Source organism: Sapajus apella, unplaced genomic scaffold, assembly GCF_009761245.1.
Source record: "Sapajus apella isolate SASKATOON/1434 unplaced genomic scaffold, GSC_monkey_1.0 scaffold1, whole genome shotgun sequence".
Classification (NCBI taxonomy): Eukaryota; Metazoa; Chordata; class Mammalia; order Primates; family Cebidae; genus Sapajus; species Sapajus apella.
The window spans coordinates 76,313,460-76,332,934 of record NW_022436941.1 but is presented as its reverse complement, the minus strand read 5'-3'; the positions used below and the strand labels follow the sequence as shown (position 1 = coordinate 76,332,934).

The window sequence follows — 19,475 nt, the reverse complement described above, 5'->3', positions numbered from 1 at the left end:
CAGCTCACTGTAACCTCTTGCCTCCCGGGTTCAAGTGATTCTCCTGACTCAGCTGGGATTATCCTCCCAAGTAGCTGGGATTATAGGCTTGTACCACCATGCCTAGCTAATTTTTTTGTATTTTTAGTAGAGATGGGGTTTCACCATGCTGGCCAGGATGGTCTCGAACTCCTGACCTCAGGTGATCTGCTCACGTTGGCCTCCCAAAGTGCTGAGATTACAGGAATCAGCCACTGCACCTGGTTGAAAATGTGTCTTTTAATCACTCTAGAGGTAGTTTCCCTTTTAGTAAATAACTGGCATTTAAAAGAAACCATTATTGAACATGCCTTTGGAACCCTTTTGTAATTGTTAACAAGAACTCCTCAGAAAGTAAGTCCCATTGTGAATATTTAAGCAGAAGTAATTTTTAGTCAAAACAGGCAATTATTTTTATCTCCTCTTAAGCTTTGCTCGCCAGCAGCAAATTTGACATTATGCCAAAATGCACTGGTAAGCACCATAGTCAGTTTCAGGCTTTGAGCACTCCTGTCAGAATCCGTTTATGGGGAAGTGGTCCAGAGAGCATCACAGAGACCGTCTGTCAGCACCTGCCAGTGCAGAGAGCAGGCGATGAAGTTCAAAGGATCCCAGCACCCACCTTCGCCATAACCAGTTAGTTGGCACCAAAAAGAAAACTGTATCAATAACAAAACCAGAAAAAGGAAAGTACAGTTACTGATGAATAACTCAAAAAGAAATATATCAAGAAAACTATCAAAGTTTACTGAGAAATATAAACAAAGACTTAAATATAAATACTGCACATAGTACTTCTAAGCAGTAAGACTGAATAGAGCAAATACGTCAATTATTTCCTCTTTCATATTTATATTTTTGTAATTTTAATTAAATAGCAATAATGTGATAGTATTAAGAGGTAAAAACAATAAAAATAGCAATAAAATTGATGGGATAGGGGTTTACAGGAGAGAGGGAATTTGATAAAACTACACCAAAGTTTATTCAGAGAAATAGCTGAGAAAATGTGAAAGTGAAGTATTCCGCCTCATCCAGTATCAAATCGACTGATGAAGTCACAACAATCAAAACTGTGTGCGGCCAGCACAAGATTCAACAGAGAGAGCACATTTGTATAGACAACCCTAAAACCGAAGTCAATGTAAGACAAGTTTTCAATAATGGTGTTGTGAGAATTGGCTACTTTTTTTTTTAATTCAAATTCTATCCTCATATCATACCATACACCAGAATAAATTTCACCTACAAAAACATTAAAAAGAAAATATACATGAGCATTTGACTGATAAATTACAGACTTATGATGTAAAAAAATAAAAGTATAAACAAGCATATTATTTTGATCATAGAGAAATTTTAAAATTTTACAGGTCAAAGTCTCTCCTCGTTACCATGCCACTGTACCTAAAGTTAGATTCTTTATTTTAGAATAAGGCATCAAAATCAAGAATGCAGGAGTGTTCTGTTAAAACATAAAACCAGGCTGGGCACGATGGCTCACACCGGTAATCCCAGCACTTTGGGAGGCCAAGGCAGGTAGATCACGAGGTCAAGAGATCAAGACCATCCTGGTCAACATGGTGAAACCCTGTCTCTACTAAAAATACAAAAAATTAGCTGGGCATGGTGGTGCATACCTGTAATCCCAGCTACTCGGGAGGCCAAGGCAGGAGAATTGCCTGAACCCAGGAGGCGGAGGTTGTGGTGAGCCGAGATCGCGCCATTGCACTCCAGCCTGGGTAACAGGAACGAAACTCCATCTCACACACAAAAAAAAAAAAAAGAAAAAAAAAAAAAAAACATAAAACCTTCAAGAGTTAAGAGAAGCAGCACCATGAGGCCCTATCAGTTGTTAATGTATTGAAGCACTTCTAACTCACAAAGAGCAACCTACTGCAAGACCCCTCCAGCACATTTTCTATGCCATCTAACACGCACCAGTCCTTCCCCTGACTACCTCAAGAGCCAGCAACTAAAGGAGTAACACCTGGTACAAAAGGACCATCTGGACACAGAGCCTCCACCAGCGTCCATTATGATTCATCAGTGCCTGCGCCAAGTCAACTGTTAGACCTTTGAACCATCACCTCTGCTAATAGGTATGAAAAACGGAGCCATTATCAAGGTTTGGTTGATGTAGTAACTGCCCTGTTGGCAAGAAGTTCCTGAGAGCAGAGGTAAAAAGCAGATACATTTTGATGAGTGCCTGAAGAAAAGGCAGGTCTCAGCCAGAGACTTTTAGAAGTGACAGCAGCATCCAAAAAGCAACCAGGTAGTTCTGGATGTGTAGGAAAGGCTGCAGAAAAGGAAAAAATTGTAAAAAAGGAATGCTAAAAACTCCTGAGGATAGACTCCTCCAATTTCATCTTTTTACCAGTGGCTAACCAGGTAACTGGGTCAACTTATAGCTTCCCTATAAGTTGCAGCTTCAGATTAAAGTTGCAACAAATCTGGAGGCCATAGTCTTTTTGGAGAACGTGCTTTTGGAAAAAGACACAGTAGGGAGCCTGACCTCACCCCAGTTTGTAGGGGGAGGGAAGAGTGCAGGTAGCAGGTACACAGGCACCAGGAATGCTAAATGTATGCCCTGCTTGGCACAGGGCACTCTGCACAGAGAAACCCACCAAAAGGCCTATATCATTCCCACTGAGAAGCACAGAGAAGGAAGTTTGGCGCTATTTTGCTTTTACACACCTTGATGGCTGAGGTTGGGCATTTCTTTTTTGTTGGGGTAAGGAAGAAGCATTTCTTTAATACAAAATAATAGAGTTTGAAAAGTTGGGGTTTTTTTTATTAAGTAAAAGCATTTCTTTTTACTTTCTTTGGTGCTGTAAGAAAAAGATTCTAATAATGACATTTTGTGCCAAGAGTCGTTAGACTAAAGTATTTGCCTGAAGCAAAATTTTACAGCCAAGTTATGAACCTGCAAACAGAACCTTAACTATTGTGATAGGAGCTGACTGTGGTAATAAAAATGAATTTGTTAAATAAAATATGTTTATAATTCACTAGGCCCAGAATCAGGTAAGTGGGAAGAAACCTCCAGTGAGTCGTCATGATTTTGCAAAATAGTCAAAAGAGCAGCTCACTCTGTAGGCAGGTAGAGGAGTGCATGCCCTATTGTCATTATTACAGCGTGTGATTTCATTTATTCATGGTGTGCCAGGGATGCGTGGCCCTTCTGAGCGGCTAAAACACAGTGAACAAAAGCAAGAAAATGAAATGAAATCCTGGTCTTAATGAGACTGCAGCTGAAATGTGTGAACAAGTCCAGTTTGGTGGATGACAAGAAACATTGGGAGAACATTAATACGATGAGATTTTGCATCCTAGCGGAGTTTAGCAATGAGTTAGAAGGAGGACAGAAAGGGGAGGATATAGATTCATTTGGAATGTGAAAGAAAACAAGCCTGGCCAGGAAGTAAGCATCTCACTGGGGCATAAAGACTAGAATCAAACAAAAGGGAAAAAGCTTCATATTGCACACAGAGCACAGAATTCAAAAGCCTTTTTACTACAGGAAAAAAATATTGGCTAGTGTAGAAAAAAAGCTAGCTCTGGCTTTTCCCACAGATGGATGGCCCATTGAATCACCATCAGTAAGTGAAATGCTGATGAAACTCAGGGGAAAAGGGGATAGAAAAGAGAATCAAAACGTAGGGAAGTTTGTACTCCAAACAAGCCCAGATACTTCTAGTTTCAGCATATATCAAAGCAGATATTAAAAAGAAGAAGAAAGTTATGAACTGATGGTATCCCCCAAATTAATAATGTTGAAGCATTAACCCGAAGACCTCAGAATGTGACTGTATTCAGAGATAGGGCCTTTAAAGAGGTGACTGAGTTAGAATGAGGAAGTTAGGGTGGGCTCAAATCCAACTACCGGTGTCCTTGTAAGTACAGGAGACTAGGTCATGTGAAGAGACCCCAGGAACGGGTAAGACCTCATGAGGACGCAGTGAGAAGGCAGTGTCTCCCTGCCCAGGAGAGAGGCCTCAGGAGAAACCAGTCCTGTGGACATCTTGACCTCAGACTTCTAGCTTTAAGAACTTTGAGAAAATAAATCCCTGTTTTTAGGCCACCCAGTCTGTGGTACTTTGTTAGGACAGTCCTAGCAAACTAAGAGAGAGAGAGAGAAATTTGTAAAAAGAAATTCCTATTAATAGCAGGGGTAAAAGATGACTGAGAAACAGAGTTCTATGACCTTAGAAACCATTTTACAAGAGGGAAAACTGAAGACCAAATTACTATGCAAAGTCATCATCAGTTGCTGTAATGCCAACATTAGAACTCAGGTCCCCCGACAGTGATCCTGAGCTCTTGTCACTCACCCTCATGGCCTTGGCCCTGTCATGGACTTGGTGGGGCCAGGCCTGACGCTGCCTGCACTCTGGGCCTCCTCCACCCATTCTTCTGCTATAATCAGGGCAATTTTTCTAAAGCCCAAATATCATCTTGAAATATTCTTACAGCAGCCCCACTTTGCCCTGAAGTTCAAGTTCAAATTCCTCCACAGAAGTCATTATTTTGGGTCCCCAAGCAGGAATGTACTGGCTCTTCCATCTAGACCTCTTAATGCCATTCTTGGGTCTGGAACACTCCTCACCCTCCCTTACCTTTCAACCCGTCACTCTTGGGATGATAAGCTCCTATTTGATTTTCAGCCTTTGCCTCTTCTGTAGTGATCACTCCTTCTAAGAGCCCTAACTCTGGATTCACTGCCCTTTTAAACTTCTGCCTGAATTTCCCCCAGGTAGTGCTTATCCCATACTCCAGTTGAGGCTCCAGTAGACAATAGGCTGGACAAGCGCAAACCCAGGCTTGTATCACGCTTAACAAACATAAGTTGAGGGAATTATACGTTATACGTGTTTTGGAGAGGTTAGATTTTTCTGCCTCATGTTTCAGCAGGCTCTTGCTAATCTGGCTAGCCCTTGTATCCTTGTAGATGCTTACTAAATACCATTTGAATGAATGAAAAACAGGTTAATGTAAAATGTCTTATTGGAGGTGGGATGTGGGTGGGAGGATACTGCAGCATATTCTAGCTGCCTCACATTTCACCAATAATTTGCTAACCTGACCCATTTTACCCATCCTCATCCAAAAAACTGCGAGACCACAGAGTACAGGATGATGACTATCGTTGAAGATCATCCAAGACGTGGGCCTGCTGAGAAGAGGGTTGAAAACTCCAAGAAAAAGGTGGGAGACAAACTTAGCCTCTGGAACAGATATTTAAGGACATGTCTAGTCCCTGGCCATGCCAAGCTGTACTGACAACATCCTCTGGAGGCTCAGGGACAGGGAGCAGCAGCAGAGGTGGCCATTCACAAACAGGCTTCAAATCTAGCCAAACACTGAGGCACAGAGAAGTTAGGTGACTTGCTGAAGGTCATGAAGCTAGCAAGGTAAGAGAGTAGGAACTGGGATTTGAAACCCAAAAAGTATGGCTGCAGGTTCCATGCTACTAACTGCTGTTGTACATGGTACGATGGATTTCCTGAATTATTGCTGCCAGTAAGAAATGGTGGTTGAGGGTCCTAGACCCAGACTTCTCCACTGGAGCTGCTGAGCTCTTGCCTGCCTTCTTGCACACTGGACATTCTGGAAAAGTCCAGCAGGCCCTTTCAGAAGGAAAGATTTTCCTCTTTGCAGGTCTGGATTCCTACCAGTGGAATGTCACCTGTCAGAATAGGCAGGTGGCAAATTTAATCAATTAGTGAAAATCAGGACTCACGGTCTTGAGAATAATTAATGTTGTCTTCTAATCTCTTTCCTCTGGGGAAACTTTGCATGTTGCTTAAAAGAAATGTCATCTACACCTCACTGTTTCCAGAACCTGACTGTGAATAGCAGCACTTTTATTTCATAGCTCTGCAAAAGCATCATTTAAAGGGTCTTTCCCTTAATTACCAGCCAAGTCCACACATTTCCCAGCAGACAAGATACTAGATAGGCCACTGTAAAGGTAGAACAGCCAGGAATGGTCAGATGAGTGCTTTCAAAGTGACAGTAAGCTTCCTGTTCCTATCATCCCATAGTCTCCCCACAGCCAGATGATGCATAAAGAACAATGATGGGGCCCAACAGAAGAATGCAGCACAAATGTCATGAAGAACTTCATGAAAAGGGCAGCTCATGGCATGCAGAGAAGGGTGGGAAGATTTTCACAGATGAAGAGGGTCAGAGACTGCAGAAAGAGGAAACAGCAAGAGCAAAGGAAAAGAGGTAAAAATGCAGGGGATGGACAAGGAAGTGACAATTTGCTGTAGTGTTGGGTTTTCCAAGTTGAGAGTAGGAGGAAAAGAACTGCAAAGGTAATCTGTAGCTATTTTTCAGTAAACTTTAAGACCAGCCAAAGAAATTGATTTAATTTGGAAGGCAATAGAGAGCCACTGAAAGTTTTAGAGGAGAGACTAGACAGAGTGTTATTATCTCAAAACTAGAAGGCGTCTTAGAGATGGTCCAACTCCCTCATTTGACTATTGAGGAAACACAGAAGAGAAAGGCCTTAGCCAATGTACACCCAGATCTAGAAGCCAGGCCTGTTGATCACAGTCTAGTGGTCTCTATACTAACAACCTCCTCTTTGCCAATCCTTTAATCACATCTGATTAGATGGCACCTAAATGGTGTTAGCTAGGATCACTTTATATTTGTTGGTTTATTTTGTTTGTTTGTTTTTGAGACAGGGTCTCCTTGTCTCACCCAGGCTAAAGTGCAGTGACACAATCTCTGCTCACTATAGCCTTGACGTCTCAGGCTCAAGTGATCCTCCCACCTCAGCCTCCCAAGTATCTGGGACCACAGGTGTGCCACCACGCCCAGCTAATTTTTGTTTTTTGGTTTTGGGATTTTTTTTTTTTTTTTTTGGTAGAGACAGGGTTTATGCTATGTTGCCCAGGCTGGTCTCAAACTCTTGAATTCAAGTGATCCCCCCCACCTCGGCCCCCCAGAGAGCTAGGATTATAGGCGTGAGCCACCCTGCCGAGCCTGTTTTGTTTTTATTGTACTCCCGCCTCCATCCATCATTGTACTTTGTGAAAAGGGCCTGTCACGTTTGGAGGCAGCAAGAAAACTACCATATCTTGAGTGCTTAGCATGTCCCAGGCCTTGAGCTAAATGCCTTACATATATGTTAATCCTCATGGCATCCCTGTAATGTATTATTATCTACATAATCATTGGTCATATAGTTTGCCAAATATCTCACAGCCAGAAAGATGCGAGGCCAGGATTTCACCCTAGTCCTTCTTTCTCCACATACCAAGCTCCTTCCATTATGCTAAATGTATGTCCCACCTTGGCATGTGGTAATGCCCAGGGTTCCTTGAAAACCCTTGAAATCAAAATCCGTAGACATAATTTTATGTTTCCCACAACACCAGTTGTCCCCATCTCTGACCAGAGTGGCTGTGGCAGAGTGGTGATCTGTGGCTCATCCTCCCCTACTGCATCCTGGTGAGCACACCCTGGTGATCTGAGCCTTACTCTGATCCATTCAAGCAGCAAGGCTTTTGCCAGATACCATTTAACTCCCACACTTCTGGTATAAAGAGACTTCATCATAGGTGCATTTTAACTTGAGGGAAATCAACTATGCTTGCTGGGCCAAACAAAAAATTTAAATGAGGAAGGAAAGGAAGGAGAGACAGAGAGAGAATGTGATTTCTTTCTACCATTTTACTCACTGGTGGGACTGAGAGGGAAGGTAGAAAATTGCAATCTTTCAGGCAGTTTTGGTCCTGGGGTGCTTTTCATGGTGACAGCAGGTCACCATACGGAGTTAAACTGAGCATTTAAAAAGATCTTTTTCATACAATATAACCCATCAATTCAAGCCAACTTCAACTAATGCTGAATGGAAGCAAGCAGTGGGCTGTTCCAATGCTGGAAGAAACACCAGCTATGTTTTACATATCTATAACATGGTACCTTCTGAAAAAATCTTCAAGGGTAATTTGTGCTATATGACACTTGTTTTGCATTCTGCCTTTAAACCTAACTTAAGTTCACTCTGTGTTTAAATGATCATGGAGAACCTCATCCTGCTTTTTTCATCCCTCCATATAAATTCTCACTTTTTGCTCTCAAAGTCCAAAGCTACAAGGTGTGTATGGTGGTAGGAAAGTGAGGGTTGGGTACGGGCTGGCCAGGGTTCAGGATATATGGGTTTTTTAATGGAAAGGTGGAAGGAATACCATTCTAGTACCATTCTTCATTTATTCTAACAGCACTTTTTGAGCACTCTATTTAAATAGAGCCAGATTCTCTGCTAGAAACTAGGTGGAAAGCTGTGACCTACCGAAAGATTTAGTAAGTTTTATCATAAAAAGAAGCACAAAGTACTTGTTTCTCTACCTCAAATAATGGGGTGCCACAGGTTATATTAGCATTTTTCTCACAATACTCTTCATCATGCAATTACATTCATTTTAATCCTAAGTATATTAAAACCATTGGAGATATTACTGAAAAACATGAACCTTGCTCTATGGTATTGTAAGTGCCATCTTAAGTAACTGTAGTGTTGAGAGAGCTTTAGAAAAAAGAAAAAACTCTTGCATTCTTCATGTGCTCATCTGTATGAACTGAATGTGTCTCCCAAAATGCATATGTTGAAGCCCTAACCTCCATGTGATGGTGTTTGGAGATGGGGCCTTCGTCTCTCTCTCTCTCTCTCTCTCTCTGTCTCTCTCTCTCTCTCTCTCTCTCTCTCTCCCTTTCTCTGAAGATACAGTGAGAAGATGGTTGCCTGCAAGCCAGGAAGAGGGTCTTCACCAGGAAATGAATCTGCCAGCACTTTTATCTTAAACTTCCCAGCCTCCAGAACTGTGAGAAATAAGTGTCTGTTGCTTAAGGTACCCAGTCTACAGTATTTTGTAATAGCAACCTGAGTTGACTAAGATATCACTAAATTGACAGTCTTCCAAAATCTTATGTACTGAGGGTACTGAGGGAGTTTGGATCTTAAATTTTTATGCTGGCAACAGGCATTTGAGGGTTATAAGCAGGATTTGAGGGTGAAATTGAAATTTGCCTTTGGACAAATGATGCTTTGTTTGAAAAGAACCAACTGGATGGTCTGTTGGCTAGTGAGTTTCTCTAGAGAAGAGAGGTGGCACGTAGACATATTACCAATCTCTCCACTGAAATATTCTTCCTGATGTCTAGCTCTGAACTTCTTTCCTGCCCTCTCCAACTTCTCTTATAGGCTGAATGTGAGTAGTCAACTAAGTCACAATGGGATTCTTGTCCACCTTCTCTGAAAGTCCCCCTTGAGTGGGTCATCACCTTACTTTGGAAGGTTGAGATAAATTTTTATGTCATACTTATTACAGTACAGAGAGGCCCCATCACCCAGCTTTCCCCAATAGTAGAATATTACACAACTGCAGCATTATGAACAAAACCAGAACATTAATACTATCAGTATAACATACTTTACTAGACTACAGATTGGGTTCTTACTCAACTTGCTATTTCAGCTTAAATATTTGAGGCCAAGATAGTTTGGGTAGGAACCTTTTACCTCATCAGGAGGAAGACGCCTCCAAGGCCTGGGCAAGTCAGCAGAGAGTTGTCACTAAGGCCATGGAGACAGTATGAAGGATCCAGGGACTGAGGACATATAAAGGATACCGTGATCCTGCACAGCAGCAGAGCAGAGCACTGCAAAGGTTATGAAACACAAACAACAATCACAATTATGGCCTCTTCCTTCCTCCATAAGGTGCATCTGAATCTGCTCCAGGGACATGAAGAACTTAACAGCTAACCAGAAGATGGGCACAAACCTTCCTAGGAGTTATCTGACAGGCCTTGGGAAAATAAGGAAGTGTAACAAAATGAGCATCTTGTTGAAATCAGAATAAGTAAAATCCTTATACTGCCACTGAGGTCCTCTCATCCTCTCTCTCCCTACTAAAATGTTAGAAATCTGAATTCCAGGATAACATACAGCTTCTCCACTTCTTCCTCTTCTACCCATGCGTGAAATAAGATAATTTCTCCACTGGGGAAACTGATAAGCCCCAAAAGAAAGATGTATGTTTACTGGCATTTGGTACCTCCAATAAAATGGCTGGGTCTCTTTCCCTATCATCCTGGAGAAGCCATCACTTTATAAGCCCCATATTCACAACCAAAACTTCTAATCACCTTTTAAGTTCCTTGTTAAATGCCTATAGATATCCAAGAAACTTCAACATTTAAGGAATGCTTCTAATGTGAAAGACAGAACCTAAAGCAACCAGAATAGTCTTATGACTTTCACAAAAAAGTCAAGGTGGGCAGAAGAGAAAAGCTCACAGAAGCTGCAATCAATATATCTGAGACAATGAGAAGATAACACATTCATGAAATGGGATACTCAAAACTCTGAGAATAAGAAAGAGTTCCTGGGAGTTAAAAATGTTGCAGAAGTAATTAAAAACTTGTAGATGGACAGAAAAACAAAGCTGAGAAAATCTCCAAAAAATAGCACAAAAAAAGCAAGATTTGGGAAATAAGTGACAAGACAAGAAAATTAAATCAATTCAAGTCCAAAATTCTCCACATTACTCTCTTGCTGCAATGGCTTCCCATCTTACTAATGTAAAAGCCAAACTCTTACACTCACAATGTCACACATGATCTGGCACCCATTACTTTCTGTTATCTGGTGACTCTGTCCCCACTCACTTCACTACAGCCTCACTCAAAAGCTCCTGTTAGGTGTGCTCCCACCTCAAGGCACTTGCAACTGACTGTTTCCTCTGGCTGGAATATTCTTTTAATAGCTAGGAAGAAGGAGGAGAGGTCCTTGGGAATCCACAATTCTGCAGCAAGGAGACCATCAGGGATGAACAGCTCAGGCTGACACCTCAGGTGGAGGACCATAAGCAGTCACCTGGGCATAAACTCCAACTCTCAGAGGATGTTGGATGTTTTATCTGGGAATGAAAATGTAAGCTGCAATCAAGAGGATAAAACAAATGACTAAAGGTGAACTTAAACTCTGAGTAAGTGAAAAACAGCCTCCCCCTCTCTTATTTTGCCATCTTGTTCTTTAACTTTTCCCCTAAAAAAATATTTGGCATCCTATTCTCCAAGTCAGAAAGCATTGATGGCCTGTCTCTGTCTACCAAAATAATTGTATAAACTTGTCTCTGTCTAGCACTCAATATCCTCATAAAGTGCACTCAATGTCCCTTTCCTGCCTCCTTGCCAACAACTCTCCTGCCTTACACTTGTCTAGTTCCTGCATTCGGAGCATCCCTGCACAGCTGCGTTTTTCTGCCTCCATGCCTCCACTCTCCTGGAAAGTTTCCTTCTGGAAAGTCCTCCTACCCACATCTACCACAATGCTATATTCATCGTCAAGGCTCATCTCAATGCATTAATCCTTCCCTGGTCTCACCAATCAGACATGACTTCTCCCTCCTTTGAATTTCACTTGAATATCTCTTTTGGAAGTAATATGACTTCACCCTACATTTTAGTTATGTTTGTCATGTCATAGACTTCCCTCTAGACTGTGGGTTATTTGAAAAATGGGGGTGCAGCTTAATCACTTTTACCACTTCAGAATGATGCCACACAATGCTCTACCCTGGGGGGGCAATTGAAGATTCCTAGATTGAGGTTCTGTTTGTCTAGGTCTTTTGAAAGACAATCTCCAAAAATAACTTTCTTTCTTGACTATTTGGAAGCATTACCCATTCACTGTGAACACAGTACATGTGTCCAATTGTATGCTGGGCCAGAAATAGAGTTGAAAGTCAGAATATTTCATTCAGACATCCCAATTCCCATATTCCCCTGAAATACTAAAAAAACAGAATGTTGCTGGACTTTCCCTCATAGCGACCATCAGAATGGGCAAATGTACAGCTATCATCTGTGGATGGACATGCCTTCCACAGCCTCCACAGTCCTCTGGGCCTGCCTCTGTGACTCATGTCTCCTACTGAGCCCTCAGGTGTTTGAATTTTGCAAGCCCTGGTCTAAATCACATTTGGCCTTTGCCATTTCAAAAGAATCTAGCACTTGATGTTGCTCAGAACAAAAATCCTACATGTAAAGTCATTAAAAAAAAAATACACCCCTCTGAACACTAACACTGAGAATCCTGAATGATTTCCTGATGTACTTCTTTCTGAAAAGGTGTGTCTCCAAGCACCTTTAGAAATTGTAAATAGGCAGCACACTATGGCAGCATGAAAGTCACTTCAAGGAATATAAAAATAAAACAAAATTGTAACATGAAAATGTCAAACCCTCATTAAAGTACTAGAAATGTCATGTAATAAAGGAGGCTTGGAGATTCACATGGTTAAACTGAGATACTAAGGAAACTTATGCCCAAATTTTTAACACATAATCAGGAGAAAAAACTGAACTGGGAACCGTAAGGAAAATTATTTTGCCATACGTACCCAAAAATGCATAAATAAACAAGGAGCAGAGATATGTTTTTATTCTTGCATACAACAGCAGGTCCCCAGAGCTATGCTACAATTCAACAGTGTGTATTGTATTGAGAAAAAGAACTCACTTTATTAAGCATCAAGAACAAAACCCTCCACAAATGTCTTCTCTAATAGAAATCACCTTCACTGCTAATTTGGAATTTGGAGCAATAGCCTTTTATTAAACTATTTACAAACAGCATTTTATACGTCAGAATACATCATCATAAATCAGGCACACACTATTGCATTAGCCTCAAATAGACTCAGTTAGAGAACCTCAATAGAGATTTTAAATGCCCGTCCTTCCAGTTTTACCCATAGTACCCTGCAGTGCAACTTAATTTTGATATTGAGGCTTTCATAAAAGTTCTATCTTTACTAACTCAAATAACACTATTACGAAATTTAAATGAAAAACAAACCATGGCAAGGGGAAAAAATTAATAGGGATAGTCAAGGGACTCCAGATACATCTTCAAGTGAAAATAGAAAATAGATGAAAAGTCAATAAAGAAGTGAGACAGCGAAACAGGTTTCTGAGTTTAAGCAGCATAGCAAGTGAATTTTCACAACGATGGCCTACCAGCTTGAAGAAACAGAACAGAGATTATGAAAGAAACATAAACATGAGGGAGTAGCAGGAAGGCATTCAAAACAAAACAGGCACGTACCACTGAATTTTGCAATTATCTTTGAGTGCCTATTTCTGTCCAGGTGGTATGACTTAATGGATAATAGCATAGCCTTTGGAGTGGGGTTTCCCAGTGTCAGAGGGCAAGTTACCCTTTGTCCCTCTATATCCTTATTTGTGAATAATATAACAGGACCTACACCACAGGGCTGTTGTGGAGTTAAAGGAGCTAATGCATCCAACACACTTAGGGAGATGTGGTTACACTACAGTCTTTGGATTGAGCCAGTCACAGAACAAACATTCAACATTGTTGAACAAGGATGTAAAAAGATCTTCCAAAAAGGCAAAAACAAAAACACTAATTAAATAAACCACTTTAAGCCATAAAAATTGACCTAAAACTATTAGATCAGAATAAAACCAGAAACTTCAAAATGTTTTCCAAACCAACACAGCACAATTGTTTCATTAGGATCAGTCCCTGGGAGAGAAATGAGATGGAGAAAGGAGCAAAGTCAAATGATTCATTTGTTATGAATGACAAACTGCTAGTCCCGTTTTGGTGTCTCCACTTTTCACATTCCCAAGTGTTGTTCCTAGCCTCCACATTCTGGCTTTTCCATTCAGCATTTGCCACAGCCATTTTCACTGGAACTATTTATTATCTTTTGCTCACCTTGGATGACAATGGCTCATAGGTGACAGCAGAATATCTGTGATCAGAGGAGATGGGACTTGAAGGCCAAAGCAGTTTTCATAAACCACTTACTGAGGATGAAGATGTCAGGCCAAGCTTGTCAAGAAAAGACCAGAAAGTTTCTGATCAGAAGCAAGAGGATCAACCAAATCTAACACCCACACAGGCAACAAAGATCAGGGACAGCTGAATCAGACGTCAGACAAACAGAAAAGAACCAGAAGGGAAGCAAAACAGGTGCCAAATATTCCAGGCGATCCTGGCGTGATGGTGCATGCCTGTGGTCCCGGCTACTCTGGAGGCTGAGGCAGTAGGATTGCTTGAGCCTGGGAGTTCGAGGCCAGCCTGGGCAACATGGTGAAACTTCCATCTTAAACTAATTAACTGGGTTGATCCAAGATGGCCATTTAGGAACAGCTCAGGATTGCAGCTCCCAGTGAAAGCACAGAGGGTGAGTGGACGCTGCATTTTTATTGCCCACAGACTAGGCAATTCCCAGGCGGAGGAGCTCCACGGGTCGCCAGCGCGGCTGTGCCGGCTGCCGCCGCAGCTTTGCCCCGCACGGCTGCTTTGTCGGCGCCCCAGAGCAGCGGTTCTCCATACAAAATACACTGGTCGGGGTGCCCTTTTGGCTGGCGATTGGAGCCATGGGAAGTCGCCCATTTATCTGATTAAAAAGGGGACTGAGCAGAGAACCTGGACAGTAGATTCCAGGGCAAAAAAGCGCCACAAATCTCAGTGCCGCTGTTTAAGCCACCACAGTGAGTTGCCGCACGGGAAAAAACACAGACCCCGTGCCTCTTCAACAGGCGACTGGACCACCAATTTAAAAAAAAAAAAAAAAGACTCTGAGGCAGGGAGCCAGGCGATCAGGCTCGGCTGGTCCCACTCCGAAAAAAGAACAGCAATCAGAAACTCTCTGGATTGAGAGTTTTACAGCAAGCTCAGCTGAACCCGGGACGGTCCAGCTCTGTGAGGGAGGGGCGTCCGCCATTACCGAGGCAGCCCGCCACTATGGAGGTAGTCAGCCAATGCTGAGGCAGCCCGCCATTGCCAAGGCAACCCGCCACTGCAGAGAGACTCCACCTTAACAGAGGCGGGCCACCCTTGCCGAGGCAGTTCTAACTACACCCAAATAGCAGGGCTGCAGGGAAGTTCACTCGGCAGCTGGGCAGAGCCCACAGCAGCTCAGCAAAGTCTCTACAGGCAGACAGTGACTAGGCTGCCTCCTTGCTGAGCAGGGCAGCTCTGAAGGAAAAAAAAGAAGGCAGCAGCATAACGGAAACTCATAAAGCCCTAAATCCCTGGGACAGAGCACCTGGGAACAAAAAGCAGTTTATGAGCTCTGCTGCAGCAGACCTAAACATACCTGCCCAGCAGCTCTGAATGAACAACAGAGCTCACAGCTCAGCATTTGAGCTCCTATAAAGAAGAGACCGTCTCCTCGAGCAGCTCCCTGACCTCTGTATATCCAAAGAGTCACCTCATAAAAGAGAGATCAGACTGACACTTGGCAGGTATCCTTCTGGGACAAAGATAGCAGAAGAAGAAAACTGGTAACAACCCTTACTGTTCAGCAGTTGCTGCAGGTGATCCCCAGGCAAGCAGGGCCTGGAGTGGACCTCAGCAGACCTACAGCAGAGGGGTCAGACTGTCAGAAGGAAAACCAAGAAACAGAAATAACCTCATCATCAACAAATAGAACGTCCACTCAGAGACCCAAACTGAAAGCCAGCAACTACAAAGACGGCAGGTGGATAAATCCATGAAGATGGGAAGAAACCAGCACAAAAAGAATGAAAACACCCGAAACCAGAACACCTCTCCTCCTAAAAGGGATCACAACTCCTCACCAGCAAGGGAACAAGGTTGTATGGAGAACGAGTGTGATGAAATGACAGAATCAGACTTCAGAAGGTGGGTAGTAAGAAACTCCTGTGAACTAAAAGAACATATTCTAACCCAATGCAAAGAAACTAAGAAGCTTGAAACAAGATTTGACGAAATGCTAACAAAAATGGACAAAATAGAAAGGAATATAAATGGACTGATGGAGCTGAAAAACACAACACGAGAACATCACGAAGCATGCATAAGTATCAACAGCCGAATTGACCAAGCAGAAGAAAGGATATCAGAGGTTGAAGACCAACTCAATGAAATAAAACGGGGAAGCAAGAATAGTGAAAAAAGGGTAAAAAGGAATGAACAAAGTCTCCAAGAAATGTGGAACTATGTGAAAAGACCTAATCTACGTCTGATAGGCGTACCTGAATGTGACGAAGAGAATGAATCCAAGCTGGAAAATACTCTTCAGGATATTATCCAGGAAAACTTCCCCAACCTAGCAAGGCAGGCCAATATTCAAGTCCAGGGAACACAGAGAACACCACAAAGATATTTGTCAAGAAGAGCAACCCCAAAGCACATAATCGTCAGATTCACCAGGGTTGAAATTAAGGAGAAAATACTAAGGGCAGCCAGAGAGAAAGGTCGGGTTACCCACAAAGGGAAGCCCATCAGACTCACAGCACATCTCTCAGCAGAAACCCTACAAGCCAGAAGAGAGTGGGGGCCAATATTCAACATCCTTAAAGAAAAGAACTTTCAACCCAGAATCTCCTATCCAGCCGAACTAAGCTTCATAAGTAAAGGAAAAATAAAATCCTTTGAGAACATGCAAGTACTCAGAGATTTCATCACTACCAGGCCAGCTTTACAAGAGCTCCTGAAAGAGGCTCTACACATATAAAGGAACAACTAGTACCAGCCACTCCAAAAACATGCCAAATGGTAAAGAGAATCAACACAATGAAGAATCTGCATCAACTAATGGGCAAAACAGCCAGCTAGCACCAAAATGGCAGTATCAAATTTACACATAACAATATGAACCCTAAGTGTAAATGGACTAAATGCCCCAATCAAAAGACACAGACTGGCAAATTGGATAAAAAGACAAAACCCATCAGTGTGCTGTATCCAGGAAACCCATCTCACATGCAAGGATACAAAAGGCTCAAAACAAAGGGATGAAGGAGAGGAAATGGAGAGCAAAAAAAAGCAGGAGTTGCAATTCTCATCTCTGATAAATTAGACTTTAAAGCAACAAAGATCAAAAGAGACAAAGAAGGACATTACATAATGGTAAAAGGATCAAGGCAACAAGGTGCGATCCTAAATATATATGCACCCAATACAGGAGCACCCAGATACATAAGGCAAGTTCTTAATGACTTACAAAGACACTTGGACTCCCACACAATTATAGTGGGAGACTTTAACACCCCATTGTCAATATTAGACAGATCAACCAGACAGAAAATTAACAAGGATATCCAGGACTTGAACCCAGACCTGGAACAAGCAAACCTAATAGACATTTACAGAACTCTCCACCCCAAATCCACAGAATATACATTCTTCTCAGCACCACATCACACGTACTGTAAAAGTGACAACATAATTGGGAGTAAATCACTCCTCAGCAAATGCAAAAGAACAGAAATTGTAACAAACAATCTCTCAGACCACAGTGCAATCAAGTTAGAACTCAGAATTCAAAAACTAACCCAGAACCGCACAGCTTCATGGAAACTGAACAACTTGCTCTTGAATGTTGACTGGATAAACAATGAAATGAAGACAGAAATAAAGATGTTCTTCGAAACCAACGAGAATGAAGACACAACTTACCAGAATCTCTGGGACACATTTAAAGCAGTCTCTAGAGGAAAATATATAGCAATAAATGCCCACATGAGAAGCAAGGAGAGATCAAAAATTGACACCCTATTGTCAAAACTGAAAGAACTAGAGGACCAAGATCAAAAAAACTCTAAGTCTAGCAGAAGACAAGAAATAGCTAAGATCAGAGCAGAACTGAAGGAGATAGAGACAAAAACCCCTTCAAAAAATCAATAAATCCAGGAGCTGGTTTTTTGAAAAGATCAACAAAATAGACCACTAGCCAGATTAATAAAAAAGAAAAGAGAGAATAACCAAATTGATGCAATAAAAAACGATAAAGGGGATATCACCACAGATTCCACAGAAATTCAAACCATCATCAGAGATTATTACAAACAACTCTATGCACATAAACTAGTAAATCTGGAAGAAATGGATAAATTCCTGGACACCTGCCTCCTCCCAAGCCTAAACCAGGAAGAAGCAGAAACCCTGAACAGACCCATAATAAGGTCTGAAGTTGAGGAAGCAATTAAGAGCTTACCACCCAAAAAAAGCCCAGGTCCAAACGGGTTCACAGCTGAATTCTACCAGACATACAAAGAGGAGCTGGTACCACTCCTTCTGAAACTATTCCAAACAATACAAAAAGAGGGAATTCTTACCAAATCATTTTATGAGACCAACATCATCCTGATACCAAAACCCGGCAGAGACTCACCAAGAAAAGAAAACTTCAGGCCAATATCCATGATGAACATAGATGCAAAAATCTTCAATAAAATACTGGCAAGCCGATTGCAACAGCACATCAAAAAGCTTATCCGGAAACTTTGGGGCCACATGAGCCATGGCCACGGCTGCATCGGCAAGCACCGGAAGAACCCTGGAGGACATGGTAATGCTGGTGGTATGCATCACCACAGGATCAACTTCGACAAATACCACCCAGGTTACTTTGGGAAAGTTGGTATGAGGCATTACCACTTAAAGAGGAAGCAGAGCTTCTGCCCAACTGTCAACCTTGACAAATTGTGGACTTTGGTTAGTGAGCAGACACGGGTGAATGCTGCTAAAAACAAGACTGGGGCTACTCTGATCATTGATGTGGTGCGATTGGGCTACTATAAAGTTCTGGGTAGGGGAAAGCTCCCAAAGCAGCCTGTCATTGTCAAGGCCAAATTCTTCAGCAGAAGAGCTGAGGAGAAGATTAAGGGTGTTGCGGGGGGGCCTGTGTCCTCGTTGCTTGAAGCCACATGGAGGGAGTTTCATTAAATGCTGAGTACTTGTTCAAAAAAAAAAAAAAAAGCTTATCCACCATGATCAAGTAGGCTTCATCCCGGGGATGCAAGGCTGGTTCAATATATGCAAGTCTATAAACGTAATTCACCGGATAAACAGAACCAAAGACAAAAACCACATGATTATCTCAATTGATGCAGAGAAAGCCTTTGACAAAATTCAACATCCCTTTATGCTAAAAACCCTTAATAAGCTACATATTGACGGAACGTATCTCAAAATAATAAAAGCTATTTATGACAAACCAACAGCCAATATCATACTGAATGGGCAAAAACTGGAAGCATTCCCCTTGAAATGTGGCACCAGACAAGGATGCGCTCTCTCACCACTACTATTCAATATAGTACTAGAAGTTCTAGCCAGAGCAATCAGGCAAGAAAAAGAAATAAAGGGCATTCAAATAGGAAAGGAGGAAGTCAAATTATCTCTATTTGCAGACGACATGATTGTATATCTAGAAGACCCCATCGTCTCAGCCCCAAATCTCCTGAAACTGATAAGCAACTTCAGCCAAGTCTCAGGATACAAAATCAATGTGCAAAAATCACATGCATTCCTATACACCAATAACAGACTTAAAGAGAGCCAAATCAAGAACAAACTTCCATTCACAATTGCCACAAAGAGAATAAAATACCTAGGAATACAACTAACAAGGAACGTAAAGGAC

General features: G+C 41.9%; 1 pseudogene; it reads left to right on the top strand.

Annotated features, from left to right (window-relative positions):
- The first annotated feature begins 6,100 nt into the window (after positions 1-6,100).
- On the top strand, positions 6,101-18,808 carry LOC116558042 (annotated as a pseudogene).
- Positions 18,809-19,475: the final 667 nt, after the last annotated feature.